This window comes from Pan paniscus, chromosome 12 (assembly GCF_029289425.2).
Source record: "Pan paniscus chromosome 12, NHGRI_mPanPan1-v2.0_pri, whole genome shotgun sequence".
In the NCBI taxonomy this organism is placed as follows: domain Eukaryota; kingdom Metazoa; phylum Chordata; class Mammalia; order Primates; family Hominidae; genus Pan; species Pan paniscus.
In genome coordinates, this window is record NC_073261.2 from 34,617,270 (window position 1) to 34,632,276 (window position 15,007).

Sequence of the window (15,007 nt, forward strand, 5' to 3'; positions counted from 1 at the left end):
TCTTTCTTAGCCAGGTTTTCCTCCATGACTTGAGTATTTCCTTCATCACTTCTTGTTTTGTTGTTGCTTTAAAAAGTGCTTTTAACTTTAGTGTTCAAACATTTATTTTAATAAAATGAGTATAGAAACAGAAATTTTAATCATATATAAGTATGTAAATACACTTTACCTTTTCTGAAAAGAATTACCTGGATTTTTTTTTTCATTTCAGTGCCTTCCTCAGACTGCTGTGGATCTTCACTTGTAGCACAAATTGTCACAAAAGTAAAAGAGCTAGTTAAAATTTGAAATGCCTTACTTAATTTAATTAATTTACTTTGCTTAATTTTTACATAATTGGCTTACCACTTGTAAAATCTGCTTCAATCATATGGGTGTTCTATCCAAATTCCGTAATGTTGGTAATCATTTCCACAATGATATATAAAATGTCTTCCAGCTTTACTGGGGCAGTATTCCTATAAATTTCAGCAAGTTGGCAACAAAAATAACAGCTCTTAGAATAACCATTAATGCCATACTTGCTTTGGTTTCATTGATATATTACTGTGCTTAATTATCAGTTAGCAGAAAATACGGCCTAGTTAGCAAGCAGATTTCTTTTAGAATTAATTCAATCTCTTAATTTTTAAAAATAATTAATAAGCCTAGTATGGTGATTAATATGATATTCTTATTAAACAGTCATTCTTTTGAATACTTGTATTTAATAGCACCTGATACAAAAACATTTGGATAGTACAGAAATTGTTCTAAGGAACAACAGTTTTGTACATTTAAAATTAAATCTGCAGGATTTGTACTTATTTATTACTTCTCCCTATTAGTAATTATGTTGATACTCTGATTTTTCCAGATGAGCTTCTGGAGTATTCTCTCTTCTCTTGTGTAAATAGATCCCTGCCTTTTGATCTTTTCCAGGAAAAAGCTCATAGTGGATTAGCTGAGCATTGCATTTATTTGCAGTGCTTCTAACTCTTTTTATTAGGACATGAAAATAGAAATGCCAGGAAGACTTTTTTGAGACGGAGTCTCGCCCTGTTGCCCAGGCTGGAGTGCAGTGGCATGATCTCGGCTCACCGCAACCTCCGCCTCCTGGGTTCAAGCGATTCTTCTGCCTCAGCCTCCCGCATAGCTGGGATTACAGGTGCCCGCCACCACGCCGGGCTAATTTTTTGTATTTTTAGAAGAGACAGGGTTTCACTGTGTTTGCCAGGATGGTCTCGATCTCCTGACCTCGTGATCTGCCTGCCGCCTCGGCCTCCCAGAGTGCTGGGATTACAGGCATGAGCCCCCGCAACGGGCCCAGGAAGACCATTTTTTAAAAACATGTAACATTTCTGCCTATAATCCAAGGAAGTTTGACCTATTGTTCCTAGTTTTTATTGGGTATCATGAAATTAATTATTCATGCATTTCATAGATACGTAATTACTTTCTAGAACTACAGTCACATTCCCTTGACATGGGTATTTTGGAACAGTAATCAGTCAAATTTAAAATGAAAGTTTAAATTTGTATTCTTGGGATTTTGTAATTTTAGACCCACCCAAGACTTATACCCAGGATGGTGTGTGTTTGACTGAATCAGGGATGACTCAGTTACAGAGCCTCACAGTTACAGTTCCAAGAAGAAAACTGTCAAAACCAAAACTGAAATTGAAGATTATAAATCAGAATAGCGTGGCCGTCCTTCAGACCCCTCCAGACATCCAATCAGAACATTCAAGGGATGGTGATATGGATGATAGTCGAGGTAATACTAATTTATTTTCCGTGAAATATGTGTGCAAGAATTACAGCATATAAAGTAACTTTTGAAATATGTGTATGATTTACCAAAGGGTAAATCACACTGACTTAGATAACCCCGATATGACCCTTGCCATCTCCAAATGAGTGATCTTCTTAGACCTTGCCTTTTCGGGTTCTCTTCCTTTCACACATTTTAGAACAGACCTACCTTACAGAAATCTCAAGGAGCATCATATCTTTGAAGATCACAGGTGGGGAAATACAGCGGGCTTGACTTTAGTTTGCTAGATAACGACACAAACCTTCTCAGATACTGTGAGCTTGGATAATACCATGTTTAAGTTAAGGTAGTTGAGGCATACATTCTAGAAATGGAAAAGCTGTCATTTAATATTACTTCAGGTATAACTTCATATTCACCAGTGTGCATCATAAAGTATTGGTTTATAAACATTTTCTTAATCAAAGTAAATATAAGGTTTTTCTAGCGGAATTCTTTTTTTTTTTTTTTTTTGGTTGGGAGACAGGGTCTTGCTCTGTTGCCCAGGTTAGAGTGCAGTGGCATGATCTTGGCTTACTACAACCTCTGCCTACTGGGTTCATGCGACCCTCCTACCTCAGCCTCCTGAGTAGCTGGGACCATGGATGTGGGCCACCACGCCTGGCTAATTTTTGTATTTTTTTGTAGAGATGGGGTTTTGCCATTTTGCCAAGACTGGTCTTGAACTCCTGGGCTCAAGCCATCTGCTCTGCTCAGCCTGCTGAATTCTTGAGATAGCAAAATATTTTAATAGTAACCTAAAATCCAATATGAATTAAAGAGGATTACTGTAGGTTTCCTCATTTTTGGGGCAGTTATTTATTTTCAACTGATTCAGAAGTGAAGTGATAATTATTTCTGTTCCATTACATTTTATTTCATAGTTGTTTTTTTTTTTTTTTTTTTTTTTTTTTTTAAGGGGCAGTGTCTTGTTACATTGCCCAGGCTGGTTTCCAACTCCTGGGCTCAAGTGATCCTCCTGCCTCAGCCTCTCAAGTAGCAGGTACTATAGGCATGCACCACTGCAGCCGGCTTTTAGACAATAGAATTTATTGAATACCTACTGTATGTCAGATGTTGGAAATCATATCAGTGTACAAAGCAGGTAGAATTCTCTGCATAGAGTTTATATTTTAATGTTAGGTAACCCAACTCTTAAAAAAATCAGTTAATTATAATGTGTTTGGCAAGTTCCATGGTAAAAATAAAGTTTGATAAAGAGGAATTGCCTGGCCAGGCACAGTGGCTTATGCCTGTAATCTCAGCACTTTGGGAGGCCGAGGTAGGTAGATCACTTGAGGTCAGGAGTTCGAGACCAGACTGGCCAACATGGTGAAACCCGTTCTCTGCTAAAAATACAAAAATTAGCCGGGCTCAGTGGCATGCACCTCTAATCCCAGCTACTTGGGAGGCCAAGGCAGGAGAATTGCTTGAACCTGGGAGGCGGAGGTTACAGTGAGCCGAGATTGCACCACCGCACTCCAGCGTGGGTAACAGAGCAAGACTCCATCTCCAAAAAAAAAAAAAAAAGGAATTGGAAGTACAGACAGGTGTTTAGGGTCCATATGAACAGAAAGCAGTATTTGAGCACAGATTTTAAAGAGGTGAGTGAGTGAGCCACTTGATTACCTGAGAGAAGAGCACCCCAGACAGTGAGGAAGCCAGTGTAAAGGCTCTGGGTGAGAGTGTGCTGAGCATGTTTGAAGAGTGTTGTGGAGACCAACAGAGTGAGCAGAGGGGACAGTCAGAAGGTGAGAAGATTAGAGATGTGAGGACAAGAAGGACGGCTCAGTATATCTCACACAACCATAAGGTGATGTGTCAGTAGTTTGTGCTTAATAGCAATGGAATGGGAGGCCATTGAATGTCCCTGAAAAGAAGAACACCATGATCTTATTTATATTTTAAGAGGAACACTCTCCTATGATATAAGTAGATGATTAGGTGCAAGAGTTATGACAGGCAGATCAGTGAGAAACAATGGTCCAGGTGAGAGGTAATTGTGGCTTTGAAAAGGTATGTGTTTTGTGGCCGGGCTCGGTGGCTCATGCCTGTAATCCCAGCACTTTGGGAGGCCAAGGCGGGTGGATCACCTGAGGTCAGGAGATCAAGACCATCCTGGCCAACATGGTGAAACCTCGTCTTTACTAAAAATACAAAAATTAGCTGGGCGTGGTGGCAGGCACCTGTAATCCCAGCTATTTGGGAGGCAGAGGCAGAGGATTGCTTGAACCCAGGAGGCAGAGGTTGCAGTGAGCCAAGATCGAGCCACTGCACTCCAGCCTGGTGACAGAGTGAGACTCCATCTCAAAAAATAAATAAATACATGAAAAGATATGTCTTTTGTATGTTCTTGATAATTTTTGTTTTGTAGTATGTTTTGGGTCTATGTTGCTGGGAGAAACACTTTCTGATACTTGTATGTAACTGATTTTCAGATACAGTTGAACAGGTAATTTGATTTGGGGGCTTGGAGTTTGCAAAGAAGTAGTCCATGTACTTGGAGGAATTGATCAGATCAGCATTAACAAGAATTTCCATTTCTGAGGATGTTAAAAAATGTCTGAAAAAGGTTTCCATAGTCTCTTAAATTTGGGAAGTGCTCCATTTCACAAAATATGAAAGGTTTCTTGATAATAGTACACATTGTTTCCCAAATTATGTGATTATAATACCTTTTAAAAACAACACAGAAGATCTTGGAAGGTTTTCCTTGTGACTTACCACTTGTAAACACTGAGAAATGGTGATATGTTTCAATTTCATATTTTCTCATTGACTCGTATCACGGTAAAAGAAAATCAGTTGAAAAATTACCCTTGCTTTTTTAAAATTTACGTGATAAAATAGCCCATCTGAATTTACTGAATTTGTCCTTATTTTTATTGAATATGAAAAAAGATTGTTTAGTGTGTTAGATGTTAAATGCTAAGACAATTTTAGAATTTAAGGTATTGAATATACAGTATTTTCATGACTAGTCCCTCATGTTCATTTACATGCCAGGATCTCACATCCTTTGCAGAAGGAAAGGTACATTCCTAGGGATAAAATAAATTCATGTTACTTGGACAACATTTTTGCTTTCTGTTTGCTAAATAAAAATCCTTTTTAAAAATTTAGTATTGCCACACTTTGCCATATTAAAAATGTTTTAGATTACTATATTATCCTGAAACTACATGTACACACACACCACTAAAATAAGTTTTATGGTATTTCATATGCCTGTACGGGAGAAAAAATAGGAAAAGAACACAATCATCATAAGTTCTTATTATTACATTATGCTGAGATTTCTAATAACGCTGCCCTTTTCTGGGTATTTTGTATTAAACCTAAAATTTGTGATGTTTTAGACTGTTTCACTAACATGTTTTGATAACGTCTCAGTACCCTTGGGAAAGCATTATAAAGTAGTGGGCAACGATGAAACCTACTCTGGATGTTTTTAGGCAAATTTTTTAACTTCTCTGATGCTAGTGTTCTCTTTTATAAAATAGGTGAACCAGGATGAGCCCATAGGATAGTTGTGCTGATGAGGTGCAAGGATGCATGCCAGGCACCCAGCACCGGCTCTTCCCAGACATGGAGTGCTCAGTAATCGTGAGCTATTAGAATACAGGTGCCCAACCAGTGCTTGAGCAATTGTGTTCTGTGTCCAACAGAACTCAACAGAATCCCACGTTTGTCTTTATATGTGAATTCAGTTCCTTTTGAGTTAGTAAGAAATTTTGCCTGTGTTGGGGTAATTGAACTTTCAGGAGGAGGGAATTGTCTGCCACAATTATTCTCTGAACTTAATGTTTCCATGTCTTTTTCTTCATTTTGGAAGTTGTGGAAAAATTATAATGAAAGAGTATATAAACGTTTTCCTCTGTATTATAGCGTATCTGACAGTTTCCTTTATTAAAAAGTACGATACATTAGGGAGAGACTTAATGAATTTAAAATTAAAGTTTGAAAAGTGTTATTGACTATAAGTGATCTTCAGCTGTGCAGTTTTCAACTTGAGGTTGTCAGAATGTAATATTACACGTTATATTACACACATCTACAGAATCCAAATTGTGATGTTCCTGGAGTATTGGAACAATACCTATGACTTTTTGTTTCTATTGATTTTTAACTCTTCTAATAACCACTTCTTTAAGAAAAGTCATACATCATCACTTTGGTGTATCAGAAACAAATTCCTTATGCAATAAAAGCATACTTCTTTCTCATTCACCTACTGGGATCTAGAAACCCTGTTAATGCAAGAAAAAATCCCAAACCTCAATAAAATAACACTCTGTTTGTCTGAAGAGTGGAAACACAACACATTTCCTCTCAACTGGTGGTCCCAGATCGACCATCACAGTGTATGGATGTGTTTGGAGGTGTGGGAATAGGACTGCTCTGAGGCTCTAGAAGGCCAGCAGGTGGGGCAGACTGAATGGAGGGAGGGGACTGGCATTCAGTAACTACTGGAGCGTGGGAAGAGTGAGGTAGACTGTCCATCTGGTGAAGGTGGCTGCTTCCTTGAGGTTTGTTACTTTCTGTAATGTTAATTCTCTCAACTTTTAAAATTTGATTTTTAGACAAGTTATACATTCAAATGATTTAAAATTGGAAAATAATAAAAAGGTAAACAGTGAAGTCTCTCCCTTTCCCCTGCCTTCATGCCCCCAGTTTGCATCTCCAGAAACCTCAGAGGTTTCTCGTGTAACTTTCCAGATGTGTTTTATGCATGTACAAGGAAATGTGTGTTTATATATATATATAGTGTGTGTGTGTGTGTGTATATATATTTTGTTCCTTTTGTCTTACTACTTTTTACTGTCCTTTTTTTATGGCTGCAAATATTCCTTTGTATGGAAATATAAGCAATTTAATTTACCTGTTCTTTCCCCTGTTGATAGACCTTTGGGTTTCTTTCAATCTTTTTTTTTTTTTTTTTTTTTTTGAGACAGAGTCTCGCTCTGTCGCCCAGGCTGGAGTGCAGTGGCTTGATCTTCGCTCACTGCAAGCTCTGCCTCCTGGGTTCACGCCATTCTCCTGCCTCAGCCTCCCAAGTAGCTGGGACTACAGGCACCCGCCACCACGCCCGGCTAATTTTTTTGTATTTTTAGTAGAGACGGGGTTTCACCATGTTAGTCAGGATGGTCTCGATCTCCTGACCTCGTGATCTGCCCGCCTCGGCCTCCCAAAGTGCTGGGATTACAGGCGTGAGCCACCGCTCCCGGCTTTCTTTCAATCTTTTACTGTGAATAGTACAATGAATCACCTGGTTGTAGGTAAGTGGGCCTGCAAAGGTGAATTCCATGCTAAATCCAAAGACATAATGCATTTGAAACTGTTTTTGGCAGGTAGGATACAGTTTTTTGTTTTTTTTTCATTTATTTTTATTATACATATCTGAGGTATACAACATGCTTTGTATACATAGTGAAATGATTACTATGGTCAAACAAATGTCTGTATCCTTCACCTTCCATAGTTACTCTCTGTGTATGTACACCTAAAATCTCTTTCAGCAAATTTTCAGTACACAATATTATTAACTATGGTTCTCATGCTGTGTATTAATTTGATCTCTAGAATTATTCATCTTACCTAACTGCAGATTTGTACCCTCTGACCTACTTCTGCCCATCCCACCCATCCCCTACCTCCAGACTCTTGATAACCACCATTCTACTCTCTATACATTCAGCTTCTCACCCCCCTGCCTCCCATTCTGCTTCTTAAGTGAGATCATACACTATTTTTCTGTGTCTGGCTTACTTTATTTAGCATACTTTCCTCCCGGTTCATCCATGTTGTCACAAATGGCAGTATCTCCTTTCTTAAAGCTAACTATTCCATTGTATAAAGTCCTCATTGTCATCAGTAAGTTCTTAGAAACTGTGGTTAAGAGGGGAAAAAAAGTATGACAAAACTGATTTTTTTTTCATTTTGCATTATGCCAAAATTAGATTGAAGGAAACAGTGTTACTTGAGGACCTGCTGTATGTTCATTTAGCTTAACGTCTCAGTTCCCAAGAACCTATTGATGACATTAAGGGAGGACTTAATATATGTATAAACAAATGTCACAATTTCTTTATCCATTCATCTGTCCTTGAATGGGTAAGTAAATTGTCCATTAGGACACTTAGTTTGTTTCCATGTCTTGGCTATTGGGAGTAATGCCGCCATGAACGTGGGAATCCAGATGTCTCTCTCAGATGCTGATTTTATTACCTTTGAATATATGCCCAACAGAGGCATTGTTGGATCTTATGGTAGTTGTATTTTTTTTTAAGGAAACTCTATACTGTTTTCAATAATGGCTATACTAATTTACATTCCTATCAACCATGTACAAAGGTTTCATTTTCTACACATCCTCACCAACACTTATGTCTTTGCCTTTTTGTTAATAGTCATTCTAAGAGACACGAGATGATATCTATTGTGGTTTTAATTTTCATTTTCCTCATGATTATGATGTTGAGCATCTTTTCATATACCATTTGACCATTTGTGTGACTTTGGAAAAATGGCTATTCAGGTCCTTGCCTATTTTAAAATCCAGTTATTTGGGGTTTTTTTTTTTGCTACTGAGTTGTGTGAGTTCCTTATATGTTTTGGATTTTAACCCCTTATCAGATGTGTGGTTTGCCAATATTTTCCCCTAATCCCTGTGCTACCTTTTTACCCTGTTTTGTTTTTTTTTATTGCTATGCAGAAGCTTATTTGCTTGATGTAGTCCCACTTGCTTATTTTTGCTTTTGCTACCTGAGCTTTTGGTGTGATATCCAAAAAATCATTGTCAAGGAGGATATTAAGGAGTTTTTCTCCTATATTTCCTTCTAGGAGTTTTATGGTTTCAGGTGTTAGGTATTTAATCTATTTGAGTTGCTTTTTATGTATGATGTGTAAGATAGGCATCAGGTCCAGTTTCATTCTTTTGCATATAGATATCTAGTTTTCTTACCACTACTTATTGAAGACACCATCTTTTCCCTATTGTATCTTATTGGACTTGTCAAAAATTAGCTCATAATATATGTTTGGGTTTATTTTTGGGCTCTGTATTCAGTTCCATTGATCCATGTGTCTGCTTTTATGCCAGTACCATACGTTTTGATAACTATCACTTTGTAATATAAGTTGAAATCAGGTAGTGTGATACCTTCTACTTTGTTTTTCTTTCTCAAGATTCTTTTGGCTATTCAGGGTCTTTTATGATTTAATACAAATTTTAGAATTGTGTTTTCTATTTTTGTGAAAAATGCCTTTGGAAATTTGATAGGGATTGCATTGAATCTGTAGATCACTTTGGATAGTATGGACATTTTAACAATATTCTTCCAATCCACAAACTTGGGGATATCATTATATTTATATGTGTCTGTAGTTTTTTTCTGTTTTTTGAGACAGAGTCACGCTCTGTTGCCCAGGCAGAAGTGTAGTGGTGTGATCTCAGCTCACTGCAACCTCCACCGCCTCCTGGGTTCAAGCAATTCTGCTGCCTCAGCCCCCCAAGTAGCTGGGATTACAAGTGCCTGCCACCATGCCTGACTGGCCAATTTTTGTATTTTTAGTAGAGACAGGGTTTCGCCATGTTGGCCAGGCTGGTCTTGAACTCCTGACTTCAGGTGATCTACCTGCCTTGGCCTCCCAAAGTGCTGGGATTACAGGCATGAGCCACCATGCCCGGCTGTGTGTCTTCAGTTTACTTTGTCAGTATTTTATAGTGTTTAGTATATAAAGCTTTCACTTCCTTCATTAAATTTGTTCCTCAGTGTTTTATTCTTTTTGATGTTATTTTAAGTGGAAATGTTTTCTTGATTTTTTTCAGATCATTATTTGTATAAAGAAATGCATCTGATTTTTGTATATTGATTTTGTATCCTGCTACTTGACTGAATTCATTTATTCTAGTAACTGTGGAATTTTTAGGGGTTTCTACATACAGGATCATGTCATCTGCACACAGGGATAATTTTACCCCCTTTTTTCTGCCGATGCCTTTTATTTCCTTTTCTTATGTGATTGCTCTGGCTAGGACTATGTTGAATATAAGTGTTAAGAGTAGGCATCCTTGCCTTGTAGCAGATATTGAAGAAAAGCTTTCAGTCTTTCCCTGTTGTAGGTTTGTTTTTGAATAGGCAATACCTGTGCATGATACAAGAAATACAAAAGTCTTAAAAAGAGCGAATAATGTTAAGTTAGCCTACCTTTTGGCCATCCCTTCCTTGGAAAGAACCAGTGTTTTCTTATAACTTTCCAGAGATTAGTCATCTAGATACAAGTATGTATATATGGGAGAATTTCTCATATTTGGGTGATATGGTCTTTTTCTCTTTTCTTTTCTTTTCTTCCAGTCTGTCTTCCTTTCTGTCCTCGTCTCATCTCTTCTCTTCTCTTTTCTTCATTTCTTTTGATGGAGTCTTGCTTTGTCGTCCAGGCTGGAGTGTAGTGGCGCAATCTCGGCTCACTGCAAGCTCTGCCTCCCAGGTTCACGCCATTCTTTTGCCTCAGCCTCTGGAGTAGCTGGGACTACAGGCACCCACCACCACGCCCGGCTAATTTTTTGTATTTTTGTGTTTTTAGTTCCTCTCCTCTCCAGGAGAGGAACAGGGGCCACAGGGAGCTGATCATGAAACACACTGAGGGTGTTTCATCAGGGGAGTGACATGAGCATAGTCACATTCAGGAGAGATCACTGCCTCTGGGAAGACAGAGGGTCAGGGCAGAGCCTGGAGGCCAGGAGAGTGCCACCTTCAAACAGGGTGGAGGAGGCACAATTCTGGACAGGGATGTCCATGGCCAGAGGAGTGGTCCAGCTCCTAGAAGATGAGGAGAGACCGAAGGTGAGGATGGCTCTTCAGTTTCAGGTTTAGGCACCTGGACAGATGGTCTTGCCTTCTCCAGCGGCAGAAAGCACTGAAGGGGAAAGAGGTTGGGGGAAGGGACTGTGTAGGCTGAGCAGCCTAAGTCTGAGAAGCTCGGCCACTTGCAGGTGTTGGTCCAGGGTGCAAGTGCATTTGGTGAAGGGGGAGACTAGGAAGGGAGGAGAAAGTCCAGTCTGTTACTAGACCTCACCATGCTGCAGGTGTCTGGGCCAGCAGGTCGCAGCCGGAGCTGTGCAGCTGGCTGCTGTCACATCCCTTTCTCTCCCAGCTGCCTTCAGCTGAGCTTAACGCCAGCAGAGGCCGAAACACTTCACAAATGCAACTTGTCAGCTGGGAGGTGCACTCAGAGCTCAGGAACACTGTTTTCCCTCTTTATTGTTTTCCATCATTTTTTTTTTTTCAGTCTGGGTTTTGGGCCCCGTCAGTTCCTTTTCTGTTCAACACTGAGCTATGTATCCACCCCTCTCAAGGTTGAAAAAGAGAAAGACTGTAAAAGTGCCCTGCAAAGAAAAGGCTTCCAACTCTCTGGGGGAGGGGGGGGGGCTCTCTTCCTCCTCGTGTCTTCTGGGTTCATTCCAAATTATTCCCCAAAGGAAAAATCACTGAAGGACTGGGGGCGGTGGTGGGGAAAAGGACAGTCTCCCAAGAGGTCAGGTGAAGCCCCAGCCTCATGGTGTTGAGGGAGGGGCTGGGGGAAGCGGCAGCCTGTTCCTAGGAGACACTGTCTACTGGACACCTCATCCTAGACGGCTTCCCTGAGTTCTGACACTGTTCTAGGAGTAGGAATCATTATCCCACGCTATGGAGAAGGAAACCAAGGCCGGGTAAAGTTATGTAGGGCCCTTAAAGTTGCAGAGCCAGGAATAAAGTCCGGATTGGGACTCAGGTCTGTGGGCAATCCAAGGCCGCCCCCTTTACACTTCAAATGCTCTTTCCCCCTCCGGAAGCCCTCGCGTCCTCATCCCTACCACACCTCTTGTTCCCCAAGCGTGGCTAAGGCTAGGGCTCCAGGGCTACGCCAAGCACCCTTCGGTCTTCCCGGGAAGAATTTTCCCCGGCCCGGGGCTAGGGTCTGGCGCTGGGGCGCTCCTGGGACCTGCGGGATCACCACTCTGGCGCGCTGAGCGCGGTGAGCTAGGGCGCCAAGGCACAGGTGGGGCTGGAGTCCAGCGCGGAGGCGCGGGGGGAGGGACGCGGGGCCGGGGAGCGGCCAGGGACCGCGGCAGCGCCGCAGTGCCAGCCCGGCGCCGGCGACTGCCTGCCCCAGCCCCTCAGTGGCGGCTTGTTCTCTTCTCTCGCTCCGAACCAGACACAGCCGCTGTCGCTGCCATCTGGCGCGCCGCAGACTCCCGAGAACAGCCCTGGCTGTCAGCGGGCACCAGCCGCTTCCTGTGCCCATCGCGGAGACTGGAGGGGCGCACCACGGCCACCGAGCCAGGGGCGCTTCAGGAGGCAAGAGAAGCCCCCGCGCGCTCTGGGACCCGGCGCAGTTCATGGTGAGCGCCCTCTGGGGCTCGAGGGTCCCTTGGCTGAGGGGGCGCATCCTCGGGGTGCCCGATGGGGCTGCCTGGGATCGCGCACAAACCGACTCTGCGGCCCAGCCCGAAATGCTGCCGCCAAGGAACAACGGCACCGCGTACCCGGGGCAGTTAGCGCTATACCAGCAGCTGGCGCAGGGGAACGCCGTGGGGGGCTCGGCGGGGGCACTGCCACTGGGGCCCGTGCAGGTGGTCACCGCCTGCCTGCTGACCCTACTCATCATCTGGACCTTGCTGGGCAACGTGCTGATGTCCGCAGCCATCGTGCGGAGCCGCCACCTGCGCGCCAAGATGACCAACGTCTTCATCGTGTCTCTGGCTGTGTCAGACCTCTTTGTGGCGCTGCTGGTCATGCCCTGGAAGGCAGTCGCCGAGGTGGCCGGTTACTGGCCCTTTGAAGCGTTCTGCGACGTCTGGGTGGCCTTCGACATCATGTGCTCCACCGCCTCCATCCTGAACCTGTGCGTCAGTAGGTCATCAGCGTGGCCCGCTACTGGGCCATCTCCAGGCCCTTCCGCTATGAGCGCAAGATGACCCAGCGCATGGCTTTGGTCATGGTCGGCCCGGCCTGGACCTTGTCCAGCCTCATCTCCTTCATTCCGGTCCAGCTCAACTGGCACAGGGACCAGGCGGTCTCTTGAGGTGGCCTGGACCTGCCAAACAACCTGGCCAACTGGACGCCCTGGGAGGAGGCCGTTTGGGAGCCCGACGTGAGGGCAGAAAACTGTGACTCCAGCCTCAATCGAACCTATGCCATCTCTTCCTCGCTCATCAGCTTCTACATCCCCATGGCCATCATGATCGTGACCTACACGCGCATCTACCGCATCGCCCAGGTGCAGATCCGCAGGATTTCCTCCCTGGAGAGGGCCGCAGAGCACGTGCAGAGCTGCCGGAGCAGCGCAGGCTGCGCGCCCGACACCAGCCTGCGGTTTTCCATCAAGAAGGAGACCGAGGTTCTCAAGACCCTGTCGGTGATCATGGGGGTCTTCGTGTGTTGCTGGCTGCCCTTCTTCATCCTTAACTGCATGGTCCCTTTCTGCAGTGGACACCCCAAAGGCCCACCGGCCGGCTTCCCCTGCGTCAGTGAGACCACATTCGATGTCTTCATCTGGTTCTGCTGGGCCAACTCCTCAATCAACCCAGTCACTATGCCTTCAACGCTGACTTCCGGAAGGTGTTTGCCCAGCTGCTGGGGTGCAGCCACGTCTGCTCTCGCACGCCGGTGTAGACGGTGAACATCAGCAATGAGCTCATCTCCTACAACCAAGACACGGTCTTCCACAAGGAAATCGCAGCTGCCTACATCCACATGATGCCCAACGCGGTTCCCCCCGGGGACCGGGAGGTGAACAACGATGAGGAGGAGGAGAGTCCTTTCGATCGCATGTCCCAGATCTATCAGACATCCCCAGATGGTGACCCTATTGCAGAGTCTGTCTGAGAGCTGGACTGCGAGGGGGAGATTTCTTTAGACAAAATAACACCTTTCACCCCAAATGGATTCCATTAAACTGCATTAAGAAACCCCCTCATGGATCTGCATAACCACACAGACATTGACAAGCATGCACACACAAGCAAATACATGCCTTTCCAGTACTGCTCCCTTTATCATGTGTTTCTGTGTAGTAGCTGGTGTGCTTAGAAACCTCATCCCATTGATTGGTAGTTCAAAGAATTGGCAGAAGCAGTTGCAATAAACTCAGTCAAATGTACCCAGCCTACCAGAGATTGAACAATGATCCTGTGAGAGAAGAGAGTATGGTGCTGGCTCCTTAAAAAAAAAAAAAAATGATACTTGGTCCTTAAAAAATATGCTCTCCCCTCCCTTTTTAAACAAATGGCTTTTTCAGTCACTTGTTTGTGTTTGAATTGATTTTTAAACAGCAGGTTTTGTGTGTGTGCAGTGATGTGGTGGGAGCACAGCTTTCCTGGGTCTGGATTCCCGTGGCTTTGTGCTTGTGTCATTTCTTCTCTCTGTGCTGGTGGGGGTCTCTTTACCATAGCTTAAGAAGTCTCCCTGATTTATTCTGGTATCTAATAAACACAGATTATTTGTATTATGTGGTGACTATCTTTGCTTTGCTACACTGGGTTTCAGGATTGCTTCTGAAGAAACGATGAGTGCATCCTTAAAATGCAAAGAAGACATTTGCTGGGTCTGGAAGTACATGCTTATTCTCTTTACAGTTTGGCCTTAAAGATACACCAGGGCAAAGGACCTTGAGGAGCTTCTGTTTTCTCAGGTTTCTTTTTATTACTTATACACATGTTGGGTCTGTGCTGAAACCTGGCTTCAATGGCATGGCATTAGATCTTCTCAAGCCCAGATTTTTTTTTTTCATTTGGAATCTTTTTTGAAGTAACATAAGACAACTCTCCTTATTCCTAGACAGATGCGATCAGTTCATTGAAAAGATCATGTAGAATAATATCTTGAATCTTTCTCCATCTGAAATCTGTAGCATGTTTTAGAATCACATGGCTTTTGAGAAATCCTGTTTTCTGAAGGGCTTTGAAATGTGTGAATCAAGATGCTTTAAAAAAGAAACCTATTTTTAAATAGGCATTTTCCTTAGTGGACAATAGCAAATAGAGAAATGCTTTTTAACTAAAATGTAGAAGCCAGAGATGAAATGTGAATGAACTTGAAATTGGAAAATCTGTAGGTCGAGGTGCTCAATAGAAAAGCCCAGCTGACTCCAATCATTTTGTTTTTACCTCTGCAGTGTGCACAGTCAAGGGGAGTGTTTTATTCCAGACCCACACCAGTTGAGAGCATA

General features: G+C 42.9%; 1 pseudogene; it reads left to right on the forward strand.

The window, feature by feature from the left end:
* The first annotated feature begins 12,097 nt into the window (after positions 1–12,097).
* Positions 12,098–14,779, forward strand: LOC100970522 (D(1B) dopamine receptor-like; annotated as a pseudogene).
* Positions 14,780–15,007: the final 228 nt, after the last annotated feature.